Raw genomic sequence first — 26,705 nt, 5'->3', positions numbered from 1 at the left:
CTATCTGCAAAACAGAAATAGACTCACAGAGAGAACAGACTTGGGGTTGCCAATATGGAGGGGGGGAGGACAGGAATGGGGAGGGAATGTGGGGTTAGTAGACCAAACTATTACATTTAGAATGGATAGACAAGGTCCTACTCTATAGGACAGGGAACTATATCCAGTTTCTTGGGGTAGGCCATGATGGAAGATTATATAAGAAAGGAAATATTTTATGACTGAGTCACTTTGCTGTACAGCAGAAAATAATACAACATTGCAAGTCAACTATACTTTAATTAAAAAAAATCATGATACGGGAAAAAAAAAAAGAAAGAAACTGAGGTCCAGAGTGGTTTTAAACTCCTTTATCTAAGGTCACTCCTTAGGGCTAAAGTCAGAACTAGAGCACTGGGTGGGTCATGTGAGAGATCCAAATCCTGGTGCAAATTCAAGTGAAAGCTGTGCACCTCATCCAGGTTGCTCAGTATCATCTTTGAACCTAAGTTTCTCTCTCTCTCTCTTTTGCTTTTTAGGGCTGTACTTGCAGCATAGGGACCCAGGCTAGGGGTCAAATCGGAGCAGCAGCTGCCAGCCTACACCACAGCCATAGCAATGAGGGAACCAAGCGGCATGTGCAACCTACACCACAGCTCATGGCAAAGCCAGATCCTTAACCCACTGAGTGGGGCCAAGGATTGAATCCGCATCCTCATGGATACTAGTCGGGTTTGTAACCTGCTGAGCCATGACATGAACTCCTGATCCTAAATTTCTTAATTGTAAAAAAGATGGCAAGAACTAGATCGGCATCTTCAAATCTTTGTGTTCACATAAAACTTACCTGATGTGATGATAATAAATGCCGACTTTCAAGCTTTAAAAAAATGGCTACGAGCAGGCCTGAGGCCAGGGCTCAGGAGAGTCAGCCAAGGTCTAACAGAAAATTGAGTCTGAGAGAAGCAGACAGGCTGGTTCCCAGGTAGTTAAGGGGACAGTACTGTGTGATCAAGGCTGAAAACTCAAGAATACCAGCATAGCTCTGAGCCTTGAGTAGCTTGACAGGAGGTAGAAGATGTCTGAGATTAATTTAGGGAACATATTCAACTAATATTCAATGTATTTAAATGCACTGAAGAGTGGTGAATGACTGCTTAGGACTTCATAGTTTATAGGGTATTGTCCTTGATAATTGTCCTCAACAATCCTCCAGGATAGTGTTTTCACATATCCAATTGCAGCATCACTTTCAGTGTCAGAGCCAGAGAAGTGAGGCAGAATGATGCTGTCATCCTCCCTCCATCCATCAGCTTGGATAGCAAAGGTCACCTCTCATCTTTGGTCCTGACTGAATGTTGGCACAGCCTTCCTCTCTCCAGCCTTCCTGCTGCTGATGGTCCTGTAACCATATTTCCCTCTGTCAGCCTTGTGTGGAACTGGAAAACCCTTTCCCCCAAAGGGCCTGGATGAAAAGGGGGGTCATGAAAGATAATAGTTAAGAAAGCCAGGGACCACCCAGAGAGATGTGCCCCTGCTTTGGGAAACACTGACTCACAGTACATATTCTGAAGTGGGGAATCATCTAATTATTCCAAGATAATTTCATCCTATCACCCTCTCAGTCACTTCCAGACCAAAGAACTAAAACCTTCAGGATAATGTGACTGCATAGTGGAAACCACAGTAGAAACCTATTTTGTTAATTACTTTGGGCTGTAAAATATGCTTTTACCCTTTCGTTTCCCCTGACTGAGCCATAGAGTTTTAGAGATGACAAATCCTCTCTTGTCTGTTCCTCTGTTCTCAAGTTCAGAGGGTCTTTACATATTTAGGCTCTCTTTACAAAGCAACGTCAGTTGTGGTTATGACATCAAACAGATTCTAGGAATGAGGAAGGCAAGCCCCCAAAGTCAGGCACAAGGGCAAATTCCGGACTGGGACACTTTAACCCAGGGGCTTGATTCCAGAGTACTCTGTCTACATTTAAAAATCAGTGACTTTTTATACAAAAGCATTCAAGTTAGAAAAGGTCATGGTGAAGAGTAAGTTCCCTTCTCATCCTGTCCCTTGGTTCCAGTCCCTTTCCTCAGAGGTAAAAAAATTTACCTCTTTTTTTGTTTTTCTTGTCATCTTTATCCAACTATTTCACAGTAGGTGTATTACAAACTGCAATAAATGTTCAAAATAGAGAATTCAAAAATGATTTACTTCAAACTAACGTAAAATCAAGTCACGTGCAAAATATCAATTTGACATGATTCTAAATTAAACTACAACCCCCAAAAGAAAGCATAGTTGATGAAATCTGCCTCATCTACAAAGTGAACAGACACAACTGAGACCAAAGAGGGTGCCAAAAGTCTAAATAACTGAATGCACAAAATCCAAAAGATGCAAGTACAAGCCTAAATTCAAGCTACCATGTGATTATAAATAATAATTACGATAATAATGGCATTCACCTATGGGACCTGACACTAAAGATACCTGCTGAATAGCTCCTTAGCTGAGCCAACTTAATCAAAAAAATATCACTATCTCACCCCAATTACCAGTGTCTTGTGCAACTTTAACCATGGCTATACAGCCAAGTATATATCAATTATGCTGTACGCATAATATTCATAATTTCTCTAAAATAGTGATTGAATAGTATTTTAAGAACTCTTTGTCCCTTTCAAGTCACCTTCCTGAGTTTGACTTTCCTCAAAAAGCAGAGATGCAGTCAAACTTACAATTGCCAAGAGAATGGACTTAATAGTTGCCAAGGGGTGGGGGAAGGATGAATTGGGAGTTTGGGATTAGCAGATGCAAAATATTATATACAGAAGAGATAAATAACAAGGTCTTATTGTATAGCACAGGGGATGGTATTCAATATCCTGTGATAAACCATAATGGAAGAGTATGCAAAAAGAACTTCTTTGTGCATATAACTGAATCACTTTGCTGTACATCAGAGACTAATGTGACATTGTAAATCAACTATAGCTTAATAAAATTATTTTAAAAGCAGAGACTCAGAGTTCCTGTTGTGGTGCAACAGGATTGGGGTGTCTCTGCAGTGCCAAGATGCAGGTTTGATTCCCAGCCTGGCACTCTGGGTTAAAGGATCTGGTGTTGCCACAGCTGAGGAATAGATCACAACTATAGTTCGAATCTTATCCCTAGCCTGGGAACTCCATATGCTATGTGGGGTGGCCAAAAAAGAAAAAGCAAAAAGGAGAGATTCAGGAGCAAGCAGTCTATTAGGGAGGTGATCAGAGAACAGAAGTGAAGGATTGGAGAGAGCAAGATAAGGAAGGGAGAAAAACAAAGACAAAAAGAATACAATGGAATACTATTTAGCCATAAAAAGAATGAAATTTTGCCATTTCCAGCAACATGGATGGACCTGGAGGGCATGAAAATGAGTGAAGTAAGTCAGACAGAGAAAGACAAATACTGCATGATAGTAGCACTTATATGTGGAATCTAAAAAAAATGTAACAAACTAGTAAATATAACAAAAAAGATGCAGACAGATATAGAAAACAAACTAGTGGTTACCAGTGGGGAGAGAGGAGCAGGGAGGGGCATTGTAAGAGTAAAGGATTAAGAGGTACAAACTATTGGGTATAAAATAAGCTATGAGGATTTGCCTAGTGACCTAGCAGTTAAGGATTTGGTATTGTCACTGCTGTAGTTCGGGTATAGTCACTGGCCTGGGGAACTTCTGCATGCTGTGGGTGTGGCCAAAATAAAGAAGTAAATAAATAAATGAAGTAAGCTACAAGGATATATTGTACAACACACGGATTATAGCCAATATTTTAAATAACTACAAATGGAGTATAACCTTTCAAAATTGTGAAACTATATTGTACATCTATAACATAAAATATTATACAGCAACTATACTTCAATAAAAAATTAAAAAAACTAAGACAGATACATCAGCAGTGATGGGTAAACTCAAGAATTTTATTTTGGGAGTTCCTGTCGTGGTGCAGCAGAAATGAATCTGACTAGAAACCATTAGGTTGTGGGTTCGATCCCTGGCCTCACTCAGTGGGTTAAAGATATGGCATTGCTGTGAGCTGTGGTGTAGGTCACAGATGCGGCTTGGATCTGGTGTTGCTGTGGCTGTGGCTGTGGTGTAGGTGAGCTGCTACAGCTCCAATTCAACCCCAAGCCTAGGAACCTCCATATGCTACGGGTACAGCCCTCAAAAAGACAAAAGACGAAAAAAAAAAAAGAATTTTATTTTGGATCTAACAAATTTGAAATAATTTTTTAAACGTCCAATGAAGAAGCAGCATATGGCAAAAAAAGAGTCAGATTATTCATAATCAATAAAGTGGAACTGATCACTGTTTAGTTTCTCCAGCAATATGCCCCTCTGCTAACACAATGTCTGACACCAACCAAGCTTTCTTTTCCCTGGTGGTCGATATTAGTTAACTTGAGACAGAGCATTATATAAGACTCTATTTAGAGTAACTCAGAAGATAAACAGCTAGCCTTTATTGTTAGTGGCAGCTGCTTTCCAGATGCCAAAATCACCCCTGAGATCTTGTATTACGTTAAAAAATGGCCCCAGATGCTGCTTTCCACACATTTCACACTTATGTGTTCTTGGATGTTTTTCAATGTGTAAGTCCACAGAGTGAAAGCCATTACCACACTCATTTATTTTTCATGGAGTGCTGTAACAGGAATCGTGGATTCAGCAAGTGAAGCCGTATGAATAATGCATGTTAGGCTCAGCTGATGGGCACTCCTATTATCTTCATATCACTGTGAGTGTCAGAGCAAAGAGGTGTGCATGTGGCAATGTGGTCACATACACATCCCTTCTGCTGCAAGAGCCATTAAGAAGGGATAGGTAATCTTTAGCTTTCAGCTTAAGCTGGTGGTTTTCCAGCATTAGTGAGTCATCTGAGGGTGAAACTAACTCGATAGGTCTCCACTTCTCCCTCTCTCTGTTCCTGCCTTCCCAGAGGTATTTCTCAAGCTCCTGTCATACATCAGACAATAACTTAGACCTAGGGATCTGCATACTAACAAGCTCTGTAAATGATTTTCACATAGGTGGTTCACACAACACACTGTAGGAGCTGGCCTAAAGAAACCTGTAAGGGATACTTTGTTTGTCTCTCTAGCACCAACTTATCCAGCTCCCAACCTCCACACACAGATACTCTATTGTGTTTAAGTATCCCCCCTTCTCTGCTTAGCCATGGGCTTCAGGAAATGATGGCCCAAGAGGCATACATGTTGTTGATGGAAATAATCAATAAACAATTTATAGTAGGAATACAATTGTTTGAGCCCAACGAAGGACTATAGCCTGGGAGACAAAGATTCAAGAAGCAGCTGAATTTTGTCCCGCTTGTCCACAAAATGGAAGAGGCTTTAAAGACAAATATGTCAAAATTATATACATTGTTTCCCAAGAGTTACACACATTTAGAATTAGAGCTGGCAAGAAGGGTGCTTGTTAGCAAGGATTGGTTTGGGTCTGAAATGGTACATAGTTACAAGGGGAGACCTTGAGACCATAAGGTTGCAGCTGGCAGCTGCTGGCAGGTATTGTTTTGAGAATGGTTGGTGGTGTCCTTAATTCTAATTCAGTTCAGAATATCCAAGTTCTCTAGCCTTTGCAATGGATAAGCAGTGGGATCCTGCTGTATAGCACTGGGAACTATATCTGGTCACTTGTGATGGAGCATGATAATGTGAGAAAAAAGAATGTATACGTGTATGTGTGACTGGGTCATCTTGCTGTGCAGCAGAAAATCGATAGAACACTGTAAATCAGCTATAATGGAAAAAATAAAAATCATTATTAAAAAAAAGAATATCCAAGTTCTCAATAAAGTAAGACAATGTCTGAAACCATATCCACGATGGCCGCCCAGCTCCATTTTGCATGCCTGAATCAAATGCATTTTGATTTTAATGCTTTCTTTTTTAATGGTTAAAGCAGATGTACAATGCATGTTTATAGGCCATAAAGAAGCTGTTTTGGCTAGCCTAAAGTTAAATTAAATAATGTATAAGCCAGAATGACTTCCCTATTTCCTTCATCATTTTCCTCTTGTAATTGGAAATCTTTCCATAGAAAGCATTGATAATCAATGTATTTTTCCATCATTGCCAGAGTGGCTCAGTTGCCCGCTCTGGGAACATTCACGTCCCTCAGTGCTAGGCCTACTTTTTGTTATGTGGTTGCTTAGTTACCCACTTGGGGGAAAACTAACCAAACATAACAAACAAGTACAGAGAGGTATATTGATGGAGAAACATTTCATAAGCCATACATTTTATCACTCATACCCAATTGTCACACAAACAATGTTCATGTGCTTTTAGCAGTAAACTTAAAGCCAGCAGTGATGCACCTCACAACTAGTTATACTCTGTGAAAACTTCACTAGACAATTTTTTCCATCCTGAACATTGGGGTCAAAAATATAGTTAGAAGCAAAACAACAGCTTTCCATTAGAATTCTTCAAATTTCTTACCCAGTTCAGCAGTATGACCTGAAAGTAATCAAATGGTTTCCATGTAATTTAATTTAACCCTAGTTACTTAAATATTTCTTCTGAGATGCTTCAAGGGCCTTCTGGAATACTGACAATTAGCTAGAGAAAGAATCTTACAATCTGTTATCAAAACAACTCAATATTTCAGGAAAACTTTGTTCTATTTAACAGAGAGAGAAAACCAAACGCAGGTCTTGTACCAGCTTACTATTAATAACAAAATTAACTTACCTAATTAAATTCAATCTAATCTTAATCCTGACAATATACAAAATTCTTCTCCCAAGTTTTCTTTTTTACAAACTTTTAATTTTAATTTTTAATTTTTTTTGTCTTTCGTCTTTTTAGGCATATGGATGTTCTCAGGCTAGGGGCCAAATTGGAGCTGCAGCTGCCAGCCTACATTACAGCCACAGCAATGCAGGATCCGAGCTGCGTCTGTAATCTACACCACAACTCACAGCAATGCTGGATCCTTAGCCCAGTGAGCAAGGCCAGGGATTGAACCCGAATCCTCATGGATACTAGTTGGGTTCATTAACTACTGAGCCATGACGGGAACTCCTTACAAACTTTAAAAAAATCACTTTCTGTATTTATATTAGTTTTTCCCATATTAATATATTCTGTTTGTATGTATAGTTTGTCACATAGAAACAACCAGTTCTAGAACAAAATTATTCTCATTTTATCCCTCAACAAAAACATCTCCATTCTGATTTCAGTTTGTTTGGCCTTGGTATGTGTTGGGCATATGAACGTAGGTTCGATAATAGCTATACTATTAGCTATACTATTAGGCTATACTTCTCTCATGAAAACAACAAAATTACAATCAACCACTGAACAACCACCAACAAAATAGATGGGAAAACTACAAAACAAGATATCCCACACCAAAAGACAAAGAGGAGGTGACATCAAGATGGTAGGAAGGGAGATTACACCATATAAACAACACCATAGCTGCTGGGTGAGTGGCCCATAGACTGGAGAATAATGATACTGCAAAGGCTCACCCATGAGAGTGAAGGTTCTGAGTCCCATGACTGATTCCCATGCCTGGGGATCTGGAATTGGGAGGAGGAGCCCCCTGGAGCATTTGGCAGTGAGAGCCAGCAGGGCTTTTGTATAGGAGCTCCAAAAGACTGAGGGAAATGGAGACTCCACACCTGAAAGGTGCACACAGGTTTTGTGTGCACTGGGCCCCCAGGCAAAGCAGAGACTTCATTGGAATCTGGGTCAGACCTGCCCTTGGTTCTTGGAGGATCTCCTGGGAAAAGAGGGAGTGACTATGACTCATTTCTGGGGAAGGACATTGGAGGCAAAAGTCTTGAGAATAATCATCAGTGTGAAGTCCCCTGGAGATGGCCATTTTGGAAAAATCTGGCCCCATCCATGAGAGCTGAGAAGCCTCAGGCCAAGCAACAAAGGAGGCAGGAACACAGCCCCACCCAACAGCAAACAGGCTGTCTAAAGACCTCCTAAGAACACAGGTGCCTCTAATCACACCCAGAATCAAAGTCCCACCCACAAGAGGGATAAGAATCAGCTCCACCTACCAGTGGGCAGGCACCAGTCCCTCCCATGAGAAAGCCTACAGCAAGACCTCATACCAACTTCGGCCAAAGGGAGCAGACAACAGAAGCAAGAGAGGTTACAACCCTATGGCCTATGTAAAGGAGACCATGCAAAAAAATCTATACAAAATGAAAAGGCAGAGATTTATGACTTGGATAAAGGAACAAGGAAAAAACCCCAGAGAAACAGCTAAGTGATCTGGAGATTACCAACCTCCATGAAAAAGGCTTTAGACCAATGATAGTAAATATAATTCAAGATCTTGGGAATATACCAGAGGCAAAGATAAATTACAAGCAACAATGAACAAAGAAATAGAAGATTTAAAGACTAAGCAAGCAGAGATGCAAAATATCATAACTGAAATAAAAAATTCACTAGAAGGAACCAACAGCAGAATACAGGAAGCAGATGAATGAATAAATAAGGTGAAAGATAGACTGGTAGAACTCACAGATGTGGAACAGAAAAGAGAAAAAAGATTGGCAAAGAAATGAAGATGGTCTAGGAGAATTCTGGGACAACATTAAACACACCAACAGCTGTATTATAGGGGGTGCCAGAGGAGAAGAGAGAAAGGGCCAGAAAAAATAGTTGAAGAGATAATAGCTGAAAAGTTCCCTAACATGGGAAAGGAATCATTTCCTCAAATTCAATAAGCACAATGAATACCATATAAAATAAGCCCAAGGAGGTACAGCCAGAGATGCATATTAATCAAACTGACCAAAACTAAAGACAAAGAGAAAATATTGAAAGCAGCTAGGGAAAAGAAACAAATAACATACAAGGGAAACTCTGCAGACCAGAAGGGAGTGGCACAATATACTTAAAGTGATGAAAGGGAAGAAACCTCCAACCAAGATTACTCTACCCAGAAAGGCTCTCATTCAGATTTGAAGGAGAAATTAAAAACTTTACAGAGAAGCAAAAGCTAAGAGAATTCAGCACCACCAAACAAACTTTACAACAAATACTAAAAAAATTTCTCTAGGCAGAAAAGAAAAGACCACAACTAGAAACAAAAATACCACAAATGACAAGGCTCACCAGTAAAGGCGTACACATAGTAAAGGTAGGAAATCGTCCACACACAAATATGCTACCCAAACCAGCAATCATAAGAAGAGGAGGGTACAAATGCAGGATACAGGAGATGCACTTGCAATTAAGAGACCAGCAACTTAAAATAATCTATATATATATTGTTACTATATGAAAACTTCATGGTAACTTTCAACTAAAAATCTACAATAGATAGACATACAAATAAGAATAAACAATCGAAACACAATACTAAAGAGAGTCATCAAGCCACAAGAGGAGAGAACAAGAGAAGAAGGGAAGAAAAAAGAGCAATAAAAACAAATCCAAAACAGTTAATAAAATGGCAATAAGAACATACATATCAATAATTACCTTAAATGTGAATGGACTACATGCCCCAACCAAAAGACATAGACTGGCTGAATGGATACAAAAACAAGATCCATATATATGCTGTCTTCAAGAGACCCACTTCACTTCTAGGGACACATACAAATTGAAAGTGAGAGGATGGAAGAAAATATTGCATGCAATCGGGAAGCAAAAGAAAAGCTGGAGTAGCAATACTTATACCAGATAAAATAGACCTTAAAATAAAAAATATTTTAAGAGACAAGGAAGGATACTACATAATGATCAAAGGATCAATCCAAGAAGAAGATATAACAATTTTAAGTATCTATGCACCCAACATAGGATCACCACAATATATAAGGCAACTGCTAAAAACCTTAAAAGGGGAGTTCCCGTCGTGGCGCAGTGGTTAACGAATCTGACTAGGAACCATGAGGTTGCGGGTTCAGTCCCTGCCCTTGCTCAGTGGATTAACGATCCGGTGTTGCCGTGAGCTGTGGTGTAGGTTGTAGACGCAGCTCGGATCCCACGTTACTGTGGCTCTGGCGTAGGCTGGTGGCTACAGCTCCGATTCGACCCCTAGCCTGGGAACCTCTATATGTCGCGGGAGCGGCCCAAGAAATAGCAAAAAGACAAAAAAAAAAAACCTTAAAAGGACAAATCGACAATAACACAATAATAGTGGGGGACTTTAACACCCCACTTACAGCAATAGACAGATCATCCAGACAGAAAATCAACAAGGAAACACAGGCCCTGAATGAAGCATTAGACCAGGTGGACTTAATAGATATTTATAGGACATCCAATCCAAAAGCAACAGAATATACATTCTTCTCAAGTGCACATGGAACATTCTCTATGACTGATCATATCCTTGGCTACAAATTAAGCCTTGGTAACTTTAAGAAAATTGAAATCATATCAAGCATCTTTTCCAAAAAAAATGCTATACCACTGGAAATCAACAACAAGAAAAAATCTGCAAAAAACACAAACATGTGGAGACTAAACAACATGCTACTAAACAACCAATGGATCACTGAAGAAGTCAAGGAGGAAATTAAATAATACCTAGAAGCAAATGACAACAAAGATATGACACTCCAAAACTCATGGGATGCAGCAAAAGCCGTTCTAAGAGGGAAGTTTATAGCAATACAAACCCACCTCAGAAATAAGAAAAAGCTCAAATAAACAAGCTAACTTTACATCTAAAGCAGCTTGAGAGAGAAGACCAGACAAGACCTAAAGTTAGTAGAAAGAAAGAAATCATAAAGATCAGAGTGGAAATCAATGAAATAGAAACGAAGAAAACCATAGAAAAGATCAATGAAATTAAAGCTGGTTCTTTGAAAAGATCAACAAAATTGATAAACCCTTAGCCAGACTTATCAAGAAAAAAAGAAAGAGGACTCAAATCAATAAAGTTAGAAATGAAAAAGGAGAAGTAACAACAGACATCACAGAAATACAAAGGATCATAAGAGACTGCTATATGCAACTATAGGCCAATAAAATGGAAAACCTAGAAGAAATGGACAAATTCTTAGAAAAGTACAATCTTCCAAGACTAAACCAAGATGAAATAGAAAAGATGAATGGACCAGTTACAAGTACTGAAGTTGAAACTGTGATGTAAAAACTTCCAACAAACAAAAGTCCAGGACCAGATGGCTTCACAGGCAAATTCTATCAAACATTTAGAGAAGAGCTAACACCTTTCCTTCAGAAACTATTCCAAGAAATTGCAGAGGAAGGGAAACTCCCAAACTCATTCTACGAGGCCACCATCACCCTGATACCAAAACCAGACAAAGACACCACCAAAAAAGAAAACGACAGGCCAATTTCACTGATGAACATGGATGCAAGAATCCTCAACAAAATACTAGCAAACCGCATCCAACAGTACATTAAAAGGATTGTACAACATGATCAAGTGGGATTTATCCCAGGGATGCAACGGTTCCTCAATATCTGAAAATCCATCAGTGTGATACACCACCTTAATAAACTGAAGAATAAAAACTGTATGATCCTCTCAATAGACACAGAAAAAGCCTCTGACAAAATCCAACACCCATTTCTGATAAAAGCCCTTCAGAAAGTGGGCATAGAGGGAACCTACCTCAACATAATAAAGGCCATATATGACAAACCCACAGCAAACATCATTCTCAATGGTGAAAAGCTGAAAGAATTCCTGCTGAGATCAGGAACAAGACCAGGATGTCCTTTCTCACTACTACTATTCAACATAGTTTTGGAAGTCCTAGCCATAACAATCAGAGAAGTAAAAGAAATAAAAGGAATCCAGATTGGAAGGGAAGAAGTAAAACTATCACTGTTTGCAGATGACATGATTCTATACCTAGAGAATCCTAAAGACTCTGCCAGAAAACTGTTAGAGCTCATCAATGAATTTGGCAAAGTCTCAGGATACAAAATTAATACACAGAAACCAACGGCATTTCTATCAACTAACAATGAAAGAGCAGAAAGAGAAATTAGGGAAGCAATCCCGTTTACCATCACATCCAAAAGAATAAAATACCTAGGAGTAAACCCCTACCTAAAGAGACAAAAGACCTGTACTCTGAAAACTATAAGACACTGATGAAAGAAATCAAAGAGGGCACAAATAGCAAAACCATGCTCTTGGATTGGAAGAATCAATATTATCAAAATGACTATACTACCCAAGGCAATCTACAGATTCAATGCAATCCCTATCAAATTACCAAGGACATTTTTCACAGAACTCAAAAAAAATATTTTAGTTTGTTTGGAAGCACAGAAGACCCAGAACAGCCAAAGATATCCTGAACAAGAAAAATGGAACTGGAGGAATCAGGCACCCAGACTTCAGATTATACTACAAAGCAACAGTCATCAAAGCCATATGGTACTGGCACAAAGACAGAAATATAGATCAGTGGAACGGGATAGAAAGCCCAGAATCAAACCCACGCACCTACAGTCAACTAACCTATGACAAAGGAGGCAAGAATATACAATGGAGAAGAGACAGCCTCTTCAATAAGTGGTGCTGGGAAAACTGGACAGCCACATGTGAAAGAATGAAATTAGAACACTCCCTAACACCATACACAAAAAGAAACTCCAAATGGATTAAAGACCTAGATATAAGATCAGACACTATCAAACTCTTAGAGGAAAACATAGGCCAAACACTCTCCGACATAAACCACAGCAACATCTTCTCAGATCCACCTCTTAGAGTATTGACAATAAAAACAAAAATAAACAAATGGGACCTAATTAAACTTAAAAGTTTCTGCACAGCAAAGGAAACCCTAAACAACACAAAAAGACAACCCACAGAATGGGAGAAAATCTTTGCAAGTGAATCCACTAACAAGGGATTAATCTCCAAAATTTATAAACACCTTCTGCAGCTCCATACCAAAAAAGCAAAAAATCCCATCAAAAAATGGGCAGAAGATCTAAACAGACAGTTCTCCAAAGAAGACATGCAGATGGCCAAAAAACACATGAAAAGATGATCAACATCACTTATTATTAGAGAAATGCAAATCAAAAGCACTATGAGGTACCACCTTACACCAGCCAGAATGGCCATCATCCAAAAGTCTACAAACAATAAGTGCTGGAGAAGGTGTGGGGAAAAATGAACCCTAGTACACTGTTGGTGAGATTGTAAATTGGTGCAACCACTGTGGAAAAAAGTGTGGAGATTCCTCAGAAGACTAAACATAGAACTCCCATTTGATCCAGCAATCCCACTCTTGGGCATCTATCCAGAGAAAACCATGACTCGCAAAGACACATGTACTCCGATGTTCACTGCAGCACTCTTTCAGATAGCCAAGACATGGAAACAACCTAAATGTCCATTGACAGAGGAGTGGATCAAGAAAAGGTGGTACATATACACAATGGAATATTACTCAGCCATTAAAAGGAACGAAATACCGGCATTTTTAGCAAATGGATAGACCTAGAAATTATCATGCTAAGTGAAGTCAGTCAGACAATGAGACATCAACATCAAATGCTATCACTTATATATGGAATCTGGAAAAGGGATACAAGGAACTTATTTGCAGAATAGAAACAGACTCAATGACTTTGAAAAATGTATGGTTAGTGAAGGAGACCAGTTGTGGTGGGGGGTGGGGAGGGAGGGATGGACTGGGGGTTTTGGATGGAGGAGGTTGTAAAATTAGGTTGTGATAATGGTTGTACCATTATAAATATAACATTATTCATCAAATTAAAAAATCTCCATTCTTGACCATCATTTATAAGTCTACAAATAACAAATGCTGGAGAGGATATGGAGAAAAGGAACACTCCTACACTACTGATGAGAATGTAAGTTGGTGCAGCCACTATGGAATACAGTATGGAGTTTCCTCAGAAAACTGGAACTACCATATGATCTAGCAATCCCACTGTTGTGTATATACCTAGACAAAACAATGATTCAAAGGGATACATGTATCCCTATGTTCATAGCAGCACTACTCACAATAGCCAAGACTTGGAAACAACCTAAATGTCCATTGTTAGATGAACTGATAAAGAAAATATGATACTGGGAATTCCTATCATGGCTCGGTGGGTTTACGAATCCAACTAGTATCCATGAAGTTGTGGGTTTGATGGCTTGCTCAGTGGGTTAAGGATCCGGCACTGCTGTGAGCTGTGGTGTAGGTTGCAGATACTGCTCAGATCCTGCATTGCTGTGGCTGTGGTGTAGGCCAGCAGCTGTAGCTTTGATTCAACCCAAGCCTGGGAACTTCCATATGTCACAGGTGTGGCTCTAAAAAGCCAAAAAAAGAAAGAAGAAAATGAAAGTGTGGCACATATACACAATGGAATACAACTCAGCCGTAAAAAAATCAAAATAATGCCATTTGCAGCAACATGTATGCAACTAAAGATTATCATACTAAGCGAAGTAAGTCAGAAAAAGAAAGACAAATACATAATATAGCTTATATGTGGAATCTAAAATATGGTGCAAATGAGTCTATCTGCAGAACAGAAATAGACTCACAGACATGGAGAATAGGGTTGTTGCCAAGGAAGAGAGGGGAGGGAGTGGGATGGACTGGGAGTTTGAGGTTAGTAGATGCAAACTACTACATTTAGAATGGATAAGCAATGAGGTCCTACTGTATCACACAGGGAACTATATTCAATATCCTATGGTAAACCACAATGAAAAAGACAATGAAAAAGAATGTGTGTTTATATATGTATATATATATATATCTGAATCACTTTGCTATACAGCAGAAATTAACACATTGTAAATCAACAATACTTCAATTAAAAAAAAACCAACTCTAGTCTCTATACCTTTTCTCGCTGACAACACCCTTGCTTCACACACAAAAAAGTCAATGTGGAACTTTTTTTTTCTTCATTTTTGGCCACCTGGCAGCACATGGAGTTCCAGAGCCAGGAATCAGATCCGAGGCACAGTTATGATCTACACCAAACCCAAGACAATGCCAGATCCTTTAACCCATTGTACTGGGCTGGGGATTGAACCTGTGTCCTGGCACTAGAGAGACAACTGTTGATCCCGCTGCACCACAGCAGAAACTCCATCAGTGAAGGATTTTCAGGTGGTGCAAGATGTTTGTTTAACCCAAACAGCTTTAGTGATTTTCGTTTTTGATTATCTCATAAGACAAAAATAGGTAAACAGATTTGTCTAGCAATCAATGTTCTAGTATTTCATCTTAAAATGATTTAGACTTTTAATGAGTTCTCATTTCACTTACTTTGGCAGAACTCTAAAATTTCAAGTTACTAAAGATCTGGAAGAACTATATTTAAGTAGACATTTAAAAAACATAATTATTTCCCCAAAGTTCACCCAGAAGTTTTTATATCATTTATGACAACATCACAAGTAGACATATGTATGTTTATCTAAATTGAACTCTCATAGCTTCAATTTAAAATTTGATCATGAATCAAATATTTCAGTATAAAACTTATTCTACACACAACATTTGGAATAAGTTTACAGACTTCAATTTAAGAAATCTCTTGCGGAAGTTCTCTTGTGGCACAGAGAGTTAAGGATCCAGAGTTTGCTCCGGCTCTGGCACAGGCTGCAACCAGTTTAATCCCTGACCCTGGGAACTTCTGTGAGATGCAGGAGTGGAAAAAAAAAGTCTCTCCCTTCCACCTTTTTTCTTGGCTGGAAACTCCACAAACTAACCAAGGCTGAAGTCTCAGGCAAAGTGGACTGTGTTTTTATTTCAAGGACATGTTAAGCGTTAACTTTAAGCTTTCTCCTAGGCATATTTTTGATCTCTCAGGGTCAGAATTCCGCGAACAGTATTTTATCAAGCTATCATATCATGTGCAAACTTTTTGAAGTTTTAAAATTTCAAAAGTTTCATCCTAACCAATTTTCTCTGGATTCTGAAAAATACTGCTGGCTATACAGTGTTAAAAAAAAATCATCTTTTTCTTAGTCATAATTTCATGGCTTACATTTTTCAAATGAAGTTGAACCTGAATTTCCTAATTTGCAAAAGGAAACAAGAATACCAATCTCACAAAGAGAATACACACACACACCAGGAGAGAGAACTGTCACAAATCCTCCCAGAGGATGACCAATAGGAAGTCCCAAACACTCTCCAGCCTGCATGGTTCTCAATGGCAGACACACATCAGATCCAAGTGGCAAATTGACCAAAGAGTACCCCTGCTCAACAGAAGTTTGCGGGGTGCACATTGGTGGACTTACTTGGTCTTGGGGAGCATCAGCTAGTCCAGATGCATCTTTCCTTCAACCAAGGGAAAGGGGAAGTTGGCAGTCAGTGCTGTGCAGGGGAGAAAGAGGGAGGGTCCTGGGAAAAAAAATGGTTTCAGCAGCTGCAAGGAACGTGCCCTAAATTCCCCTCTTGGAGACAGTAGTGAGAAGCAGTGGGCTCATTGCAGCCAGACAGGTACCATCTTGGTGACAGCTCTACTGGGAAAACTTGGGGACCCAGATCTTTTGAGAGCACCAAAAACTTAGAAAAGTGGGTCCAGCTGCTCAAGGCTCAAAAGTCAGTAAAGAGGCAAAGTTGGTGGAAAGGAAAGTTTGCTTTATTTCTGAGGCTGGCAAGTGGGGTGGGAAAGTGGACTCACCAATTTTGCCTCTTTATTGGCAAGTTGGACCCACTTGCCAAAAATTACAAGTTAACTCCAAATAAAGCTACATCAATAGCCTCCATCAACTCAGTGCTAAGACAACTAAATTCTCTCTGCAGTGCACATATGCTCCTTGCTGCTCTGATTCTCTTAAGTTAGATGTGTTTATACCACTTTTGAGCCCTGTGATGATGCAATTCCCACAGCCCCTTTCTACAATCAGTACCGAGCTTGCATCTGAAATCCTTCAGCTTTTGCTTCTTAGTATAAATGCTTCCTTAAGAAGTTAGTCCACCTTTGTGCTGTTTCACTAACAGGGAACAATTAAAACAGTAGCACCTGACACATCCTCCTAGCAATATCCTGGCAAATGTAAAACCAGGGCCTGGAGTATGGTTCCATGATTTTCATTTCCTTTATTAGGCTGATGATCCAGCATATGTTTGTATTTACTTTTTTAGGTTATCATAGAAACAAAAACACATACAAAGAGCTCACAAATCTTGGAGAGAACGTCAGATCCTGAGACTATTCATCCAGTTTAAAGAGCATTCTGTAGACGTTGCTGAAGAGAAAGGAGACAAACCAGACTTTACACAGTATAAGCAGCAGGTGGCGCTCATGACATTTAGAAGCACCTGGGGTCTTTGGTACTAGATGCATTGGTCCGCTGAGGATACAATTTGCTGGTGTTGCATTGCGGTGGGTTTGTTGTTTTTAAGCTTTATGAGCCAGCCAAATTTAGCCGAATGCAGCACAGGCTGGGAACTGGGCTGCTGTTTGGTCCTTGGGCTGTGTTTTATTTTTTTCTTGCTGTTGAAACGTTGCTGCTCCAGCCTAGCAGCGTGGGCTTGCTGGGAAACTTTCCTACCCTCTTTAGACAGAGGCAGGCGGTTTCAATGGGTCTACCCCAAATCCTCAAACTTGTGGGGTGCCAAGGCAGGGGTGTGAGTCCTTTCTGCTCTGCTCTTCAGTCAGTCTAAGGGGCCTCTAAAAGGGCATCTGTGGTGATGACTTTACCCTAAGCAACACAGAAATCCAGTATGTGTCCCCTTCAACAGTGTGGAGATCCTAAGGTATTTTATTTTCAACTTGCTGTGTGGCCTCAACCATGCTAAGTCTCAGTTTACCATTTGGAAACTTGGAATAGCACCCTTTTTAAAAGAATGGCCACTTACAGGAGTTCTTGCTGTGGCGCAGTGGGTTAAGGATCTGGGGTTGTTCCAGCTGTGGCATAGGTAGAAATTCCATCCCTGGACTTGGGAACTTCCTTATGTCATGGGTGTGGCCAAAAAGAAAAGAAAAAAAAAAAAAGAATGACCTCTTAGAGGATGCTCCACTTAATGCTTTATTAGGAAAATCACCCGAAATTCTTCAGGAGAGGTAAAATATAGAATCAATCATAAAATTTAAGCAATCACTCTATCCATCTTACTTCTTTTTCAGCTGAACATTTAATGCCCAGGGAGAAGAAAGAAATTTACTCAGGGGAGCACAGTGGGTGGGTATAGAGCTTAGATCTTTTTTTCCCAATCCAGTTTTTTAGAAAAACCTGCACTGGATATTTCTCCCCATTGTAACTCCAACTCTATGCATGCTGCAGGGCCAGCACTGTGTTGGGGGCAGCTCACTTGGGTCTGTCCTGCCCAGGTAATTCTTAGTGTGGAGAATGATTGAAAACACACTCTAGGATGAAAACATTATCATATATCCAATCTTCATTAAACGAATCCAAATCTGGAGTGTCCTAAAGTATGGAAATACAGCCAATAGAATATTACATTATACAATTTGAGGATGCCTTTGATGACATATTTATCTATGGTTCCAGATTTTAGGGATGCCCACAGCAAGGTTTTTTGTTTTTTTTTTTTTTTGGTCTTTTTAGGGCCATACCGCAGCATATGGAATTTCCCAGCCTAAGGGTCGAACTGGAGCTGCAGCTGCTGGCCACAGCCACAGCCACAGCCATGCTGGATCCGAGCTATACCACAGCTTGTGGCAGTGCTGGATCCCTAACCCCCAGATGGAGGTTAGCCCCGGATGGAAACTGCATCCTCATGGATACTAGTTGGGCTCTTAACCCATTAAGCCACAACAGGAACTCCCAAGTATTGCCTTTTTTTAATGTCGAGGGGTGTTTAACATACAATAAAATGCAATGATTTAAAAATATTTAGTTGGATGAGGTTTTTTTTTTTGTCTTTTGTCTTTTTTTTTTTTGTTGTTGTTGTTGTTGCTATTTCTTGGGTCGCTGCCGTGGCATATGGAGGTTCCCAGGCTAGGGGTTGAATCGGAGCTGTAGCCACCGGCCTACGCCAGAGCCACAGCAACGCGGGATCCGAGCCGAGTCTGCAACCTACACCACAGCTCACGGCAACGCCGGATCATTAACCCACTGAGCAAGAGCAGGGACCGAACCCGCAACCTCGTGGTACCTAGTCGGATTCGTTAACCACTGCGCCACGACGGGAACTCCTGGATGAGTTTTGACACTCAAGTAATTGCTTTTTGAGAACAAAACTGAGGTCTAAAGGGGGATGGAGTAACACAATTTGTATCTGAGGGAAAGAAACTTGCTGTCTTAAGACTTGTCTAAAAAGGGAGAAACACTGTCACCCCAGAACTCCCATAGGTTTTCCTAAGTTTCTTAAGAGGCAGAACTCCCAACTCTACCTCCCTGGGAGGCGACCTTCTGCAAAATGTGTGCTTGGTTGCATGTACCTCCCCCTTCACCAAAATCACATATATACTGACATTCCCCCCACATCTTTGGAGAGGTTTCTCAGAGCTATCTGAAATGCTACCTCCCAGGCGAGAGTCCTGATGTTGCCCCCAAATAAAACTTAACTCACAACTTTTAGGCTGTGTACATATTTTAAAGTTGACACTCTCTTGTCTGCCCTGATTTCTCTGGCATGATCAGGATGCCCATGGCAGGGGCTTCGTGAATGTTTTCACCTGGAAATAGTCATGTCCTGTACCCGGTTGAACAGAAAGAGCACATCTTCACAGCACCATTTCTTGTGTCTGAGGCAGCTTCCCGAGAGGCATTACTGCTTACTTAACCATCCTTCTCATATTTGCAATAAGATTTTTGCCATAAGATTTTTGGGGAGAGCTGGAATATTTTCTCCTTATGGCATTTAAATACTGAGATGAGCATTAATTATAAGGAGAGGTTTGCTCTGATGTATTGGAAAGAGGATTGGAAAAGGCAATAAGAGGCCTTTGGAATAATCTGGCCATTGTAGATATTTGTTCTGGGCTGAGGACAGCCCTCAGATATCACACTTGAAGCGTGAGGCAATGCTGTAGTCCCAGGCGGCTTCCAGGTAAGGCTCCCACTCCCCATTCTTATTTTCTGTCTTTGCAAAGTTCTTGGGGGAGGAAAGGTGGGGCGGCCACACACAATGCTGCTTTCCATGATGGGTTGGCACATGCCGGTGCTGGTTCTGGCTGACTGATGTCTGAATGGCACCGCAGACAAAAGGAAAGGAGTCAATTGCTATAATTTAAGTTGAACTGGGGTTTGGTGAAGTTTTTTCCTCATCATGCTCATTACCAGCTCCAGCGAAATCTTGACAAGTAAGAAAGCATGAGCAGGTGGGAGGAATAATTAAAGGCAGAGAGACCCTGTGACATTTTTGAACCCTTTTGGGTGAGATTTTGCGGGTGTCTGTGGGTTCTGTGGGCTGGCACATCACAAAAGGGCCACTGTCAGCAACCTCAAGTTCAGCCTCTGGCAGGTGAGTCTGGGTTATCAGGAAATCTGTCCTTGTCTCCAGGGCTCTGCTGGGCAGGGGAGTTAGCTTGGCTCTGACCAGAGAGTGACCTGAGTTTCACAAGATGCAGCAATGCCTGAGTGGAGCACCTGCTTCCTGACTGCGTAGTCAAGGGATTAGAGTTGCATTGGCTTCTGATAAATGCTTTCCTTCACAATCTGGGTTTGGTATCTTTCTCATTTTCTGCCCTGCTAGGTTTAGTCTCTCAAAATGGGATATTTCTGTCAGACAAGATAAAGATTGTGTCACTGTAACAAGATGTTCTTGCTCACAGCAATGAAAAGCTTCATGGATAATCTCTAAAGGGTGGAGCCCTGCTCCTGGTCCTCACCAGTCTCCCTGACTCAGCTTCATCCCATCCCAGAGGACAGGGTGAGAGAAGGTAGAGACGGAAAGGCCTGGGAATGGGTTGGGTTTGGACAAGGGCTGGGAAGAGGGATGAGCAGAGGCTGCTGAGCGGTCAGAGGACAGTTAACTGGAAATGGCTCCGATTTGCTGAAGGATGCAGCGAGGCTATGGGAGGGTCTTAGGCACACCCGCGGCATGCAGAGTGTGAAAAGGTGACTTGACACTTTGATTAGGTGCATGTTGCTATAGATACCATAAAAGACTAGATACAGATGTCCTCAAGATTAGAAGAACTGTGTCAAATTGCTAATTTGTGATGTCCTGATTCATCTGATGAGTGGCTTCAGCCTGGGAACATCTCTCCCAGGATGAACCAGACACAAGCTGAGGGGACCTGCTGGAAAGGAACCTGTGAGGGCCAGTGGAGCCAGCTGAGGGCTTGTGGCCACACTTCAGGGTGCAAAACAGTCTGGGTTCATTTCTGTCCAAATCTCAGTCTATGGGAAAAAGAAAGTTTGTTAGGGTTGGAATGTCAGTCCTGGGGACAACTAACCCTCTTTTTCTCAACAGCTAACAGCCCTAATTCCTGACTTAGAGAAGCAGTAAATGCTTCCAGCTGCTTTGCCCAAACTTGCCTGAAACCAGCTGTCATGAAGAGGAGATAGGGTCTCAGACTGAAATGTTCAAATTGGACGTTTTTACTTCTAATAACGGAGTTGCTGACAGTCGTGAGGCCTAAATGATCTTACCCTATTAAAATAGTTAAGGTCAGCCAACGTTTTAAAATCAGAGAATTGTGTTAAATATGCCCAAGACACACTGTGTTAAATACACCCAAGACAACTTCAGAAATTTGAGTTTTTGTGTGTTGAAGAAGATCCATTTGTTATTAAAGAAATTCCTTTTATATAATGAAAATGTATTTTTATTTCTGCCTACTGCAAAGCCTGAGAAAACTTTAGGTTTGGACGGGGTGTGTGTGTGTATCTATGTTTGTGTAAGAGAGTCTAAAGTTTTGGGACTTTCAATGAATACTTTTCTAGAGCAGTTTGCTGGCCAACTCCCTAGGATTGGCCGAAAGCCTCCCAGAACCTTCTAGAATGCTGCTAAATTCTAGGAAAATGTATTGTTTCTACTACACGGTTAGGGAGAGTTAGGCCAGGTCAACCACGGAGGAGGAATGTGTGCATAGTATCTTACCCAACTTGAGCTTCATAGGTGCCCACAACTGTCCACAGATTGACAAGCCCCCTTTACAAAATTCCTTGAATTTTGGGGGAGAAGAGAAATGTGCTGAGTATAGCAGTCAGCTATTACTGTGTAATAAGCAAGCATACAAAAAATCTCAGTGGCATATGACAAGAAGCCTTTATTTAGCTCCTGCACCTGCTGGTCAGTTACATGCTTCTGTAGCTCAGTTGGAGTTTGAAGGCTGTAAGTGGGGCTATGGCTGAGCCACTCTGCTTTGAGTGTCTTGGGAAGCTCTACCTTTCCCTGCAAAGCTGCGGGTCTTATCCAGCAACCCACCCAGGGCATGTCTTTATCATGGAAGTGGCATATCTTTATCATGGGAGTGGCACATGTACAAGAGGGAAGGCACCTCTGCAGCTGCCAGCTTTGTGTCCCATCCGCTAAGAGTCTGTTGGCCAAAGCAAGTTTAATAGCTGACCGTGAAGTCAAGAGATGGGGAAGTACATTCACTTATGCTTACACAGGGGACCCTGCAAAGTCACCTGGGAAAGGATGTGGAGATAGCGAGGGCTAACAAGTTGGCCCATAATGTAATCTACCACAGTGTATGAGACACTGCATTGCTCAGAAAACATGGATGCTAAAAGCATTCAATTCTAAAGGGATGCTTTCCTTTTCCATCCTAACTTCTTAAAGCCCTCACCCACCTGCCTCCAAGAAAACATATCTTAAACATGTCCACTTTGCCTGGGTAGCCCTCCCTCATTTCTGTTTGCCTTTAAGCCCTTGTTTCACAGTGGAATGCAGGGTCTGCCTCCTCCAAGCAGCTCCACTCCCAGTGGACCAACCTTCTGAACTTAATGTTTATCCGTCATCTTTCCTGGCTGCTGATCTGGGCTTTGCGCTCTTGGAGGGCTGCACAGATCTCCCACACCTCTCGAGTCCCACCACCCAGCCCACATGGTACCTGACACACAGTAAATATGTTCAGTAAAAATTGTTTTTTGGCCATGAGCTGGGAGAGAAAAAAATCATAGAGAGAGAAAAGTTAGTCTTCCAAATGCTGGGGGGAGCCAGAGCTTCTGGCCCAATCTGCTGGCAGGTTCCTTCTTCCCTCTGTTCCCACCCTGGAGTTAGGAAGTGCCTGAAACAACAAGTCACCGGCTGGACCGGCTCATTTCAAGTCCTCTCATCACCCTGGGTACCGCAAATCAATCAGTCTTCTGTTTCAAGGCCTAATTCTCTGCCTCACTGATCTCCTTCTGTTACTCACTCAGGCTTGAATAGGTGGTGGGTAATAAAACACACATTTATGAGTTGCAAGACCATCTTCTCACAGTGTCATCCCATCCTGTGGGTCTAATCTCAGGAGACTGTTCCTGTTGCTCCCTCCCCTGCAATGCCTTTACCCTATAACCAGAGTTTACAATAAGCTTCCCTCCTTGTGCTGTACTGTTCTGTGGGTTCTGAAAGATGCATAATTTACCCTTATAGTTTCACACAGAATGGTTTCACCACCCTAAACGTCGCCTCTGCTTCACCTGTTTACGCCTCCATCTGCCTCCCCCAAACCTCCTAGTTCTGTGGTTTTTTTTTAAATTTTTAAAATTTTTTTTGATTATAGCTGGTTTACAGTGTTCTGTCAATTTTCTACTGTACAGCATGGTGACCCAGTTACATATATATGCATACATTCTTTTTTCTCACATTATCATGCTCCATCATATGTGACCAACAATCCCACTTTTGGGCTTATATGTGGTTCTGTTTTGATAAATGGATTAGGAATGGCAGGATTCGACTCTACAATGCTGGAATATTAATCAGAGCGGTTTGGCCTCCTGACTTCCATGTCATCAGGAAGGCTGGAGAGAATCCTCTGTCCATAGCCATTCGGCAGGGTTAGGTGGAGGCAGAGGGTGCAGGGTGCCCGGCACATGGCCGGGGGCTCTGTGCAGGTGGTCCTTCTCCGCCTTGCCTCTGCTGTGGGCAATCTGGGCCTTGGCAGATGGGGAGAAAGGTGGGCCCATCCAGGAAAGTGAGGTAATTGTAGCTCCTTGAGATAACTCTTTTCCCTGCCTGCATCCCCAGGGGAAGAACAACAGGCAGAGGAGAGATCTGGTGGGAAATTTAATTTTCTCTGGATGTTTAAGGAAGTCAGAGGCCAAGACTTTCATTAATCACCATGAGAATCCTCTGCAGTCCCATTGCTTGTGGGCATCACCTGTCCTGCACTGTCTTTGTGGAATGGGCATTCAGGACAACCTGAACTGACCCCTCAGGACTGGTTCTGACCTGCCCTGACACTGTTGCTGAAACTCGGCCTTTGTCCATTGGTGCCAAATAGAAGTGAAGAGACAGAGTTTGGGGTGAAGGAGAAAATAGATTTATTGCTTTGCCAGGCAAAGGAAGTCATAGCAGGCTAATGGCCCTAAAGACCATGCCCTCCTTTGGGAGAGAATAGGAAGTGGTTTTACAGTTGGGAAGTAGAAAACAGGGCCACAGATAAGGACGAGGGTCGATGCAAGCTTTCATTCTTTTTTGGAGTTGGTGTTCAGTGGCTCCAGGATTCTCTGGCTTTCATCTGTTGGGGTTTTAGTTCTGCAGAACTCAAAGGTATTGTTATGTATATTCCTTGAGGGGAAACCAGGACCCTGCCCCAAGGCTGCACTATTATTTTTTGACTGTTTCTCTCTTGTCTCTTTATCTCCTTCCTTCCCTGATTTGCAACTGTTTGAACCTGCCCTTTGGAATTCAAGGAAAGTAATGGAAGTTGAAGATTATTTCCTAAAAACAACAAATGGGGGAAAGGCTTGTTGTGCCCAGGAGCCCCAGAGAGCCCTGCTCTGTTTCAACAGCAGCTGCTAAAGGCTGGCTTCCTCCAGCAAGCCCCCTACTCAGCCACCCCAGTACTTCTTTGATGTTGGTATGGATACCTCTTCCTTGATGCAGAATTGGCCCTCAGTGACAGGATTTCACAACAAAGACATTTCTTAACACAAGCTTTCATAATGCGATTGGAAATGTCTTGTGTGTGTGTGTGTGTGTCTTTTTAAGGGCTGCAGCCACAGCATATGGAAGTTCCCTGGCTTGGGGTTGAATTGAAGCTGTAGCCACCAGCCTAGGTCACAGCCACAGCAATGCCAGATCTAAGCTGCGTCTGTGAACTACACTGCAGTTCACAGCAATGCTGAATCCTTAACACATTGAGCAAGGCCAAGGATCAAACCGCATCCTCATGGATACTAGTTGGATTTGTTACCGCTGAGCCACAATTGGAAGACCAGAAATATCTTGATTGTTTAATTAGGAAGCTTGGTTTAAAATAAGGAGACAGATATTTGTTCTAATGTGGAGCTTGCTCCATGCACGGAGCAAAAATTTGTTGCTCACAGCCCAGAAAATATGTTGGAGAAACTCTGCGCTCAGTTTAATTTATCTGTAGTGAATTATTTAGGGTCCTCCAGGAAGCAGATGGTACATGAAAATGTAGTTGAGGAGAGTTTAGTGAAGGGTTTGCAAAGGTGTGGAGAGGGTGAAGAGAACCAAGAAGGCTTGGGAGGCACCATAGGACCAAAATCAGTGAGAAGCCATTGCCCCCTCCAAGGGTAAGAGGTGGGAGTGAATGGTAACTGGATGTGGCAGGAGCTATAGCTGTCAGAGAGGGGCAGTCTAAGAGGAGCTGTGACATGGGTAGAATAACACAGATGCTATCAATGTGCTGTCTACCAGGGAGGGGACCAGGGAATAAACACCTGACATCTCTCCCCTGCATTTCAGTTGCTTGATGGTACCTCCATTTGCCAAATCCAACCAGAAGCCAGAAGGTGAGAGAGCCTGGATGATGCAGTCCACCAAAGCGAGACTCCCCAGGTCGTAGGCATCGCAGGGCAGTGTGGACAAGAGATAAGGAGCAGAAGGCGGAGCGTACTCAGCACTTTTGGATTATAAGCAGGATAAAGGTGCTAAGAATGTGTGAGGAGGATTACTGCTGGTGAAAGGGAAACATTGGTGTTGCACAACAGCCATATGAAATAAAATCCTACCTGTGCTCAATGATGTCTGATTTTGCAACTAGGGGGTATACAGTTGACCCTTGAACAAAACAGGCATTACGGGTGCCACCCTGCGTGAAGTCAAAAACCCAAGGATACCTTTACAGTCAGCTGTTGTATCTGCAGTTTCTGCAGCCTCGAACACAGCCAACCATTGCTAGTGTAGTATTGCAGTATAAACTGACAAGAGTCTGAGTACAAGTGGACCCATGCAGTTCAAACCAGTGTTGCTCAAGAGTCAATTGCAACTCTAAAGAAAAGCTCTTGTTTAAAATACTCATACCAAAAAAATAAAGCCCTGCCTCTTCACCATCTCCTCACCTACGGTCACTGACATAATAACTATTTTTTTGTGATTTAAATAAAACATAGTGTAAATTCACCCTCAGCAATTTACACAGGCTTGTTGGCTATGTCTGGGTTCTCTTCTTAGGCCCCCAATTTTGCAAGCAAAATTCACTCAGTTTCACTTTTCTTCCTTCCTTCCTTCCTTCCTTTCTCTCTCTCTTCTTTTCTTCCTTCTCTTCCTTCCTTCTTTTCTTTTTTCTTTCTTTCTTTCTTTCCTTCTTTCTTTCTTTCTTTCTCTTTCTTTCTTTCTTTCTTTCTTTCTTTCTTTCTTTCTTTCTTTTCTTTCTTTCTCTCTCTCTCTCTCTCTCTCTCTCTCTCTCTTCCT

The 26,705-nt window shown here is 41.5% G+C and overlaps 1 long non-coding RNA gene across 1 annotated transcript in view; it reads left to right on the top strand.

Annotated features, from left to right (window-relative positions):
* LOC125121703 (uncharacterized) overlaps window positions 1–26,428 on the top strand; it is a 57,147-nt gene extending 30,719 nt beyond the window's left edge. The window contains exon 2 of the long non-coding RNA XR_007133576.1: window positions 25,758–26,428. This is a non-coding gene — a long non-coding RNA (uncharacterized LOC125121703). The remainder of the gene's footprint in view (window positions 1–25,757) is intronic.
* The last annotated feature ends 277 nt before the right edge of the window (window positions 26,429–26,705 follow it).

Source organism: Phacochoerus africanus, chromosome 1 (assembly GCF_016906955.1).
Source record: "Phacochoerus africanus isolate WHEZ1 chromosome 1, ROS_Pafr_v1, whole genome shotgun sequence".
In the NCBI taxonomy this organism is placed as follows: domain Eukaryota; kingdom Metazoa; phylum Chordata; class Mammalia; order Artiodactyla; family Suidae; genus Phacochoerus; species Phacochoerus africanus.
This window is presented reverse-complemented; position numbering and strand designations above follow the sequence as displayed.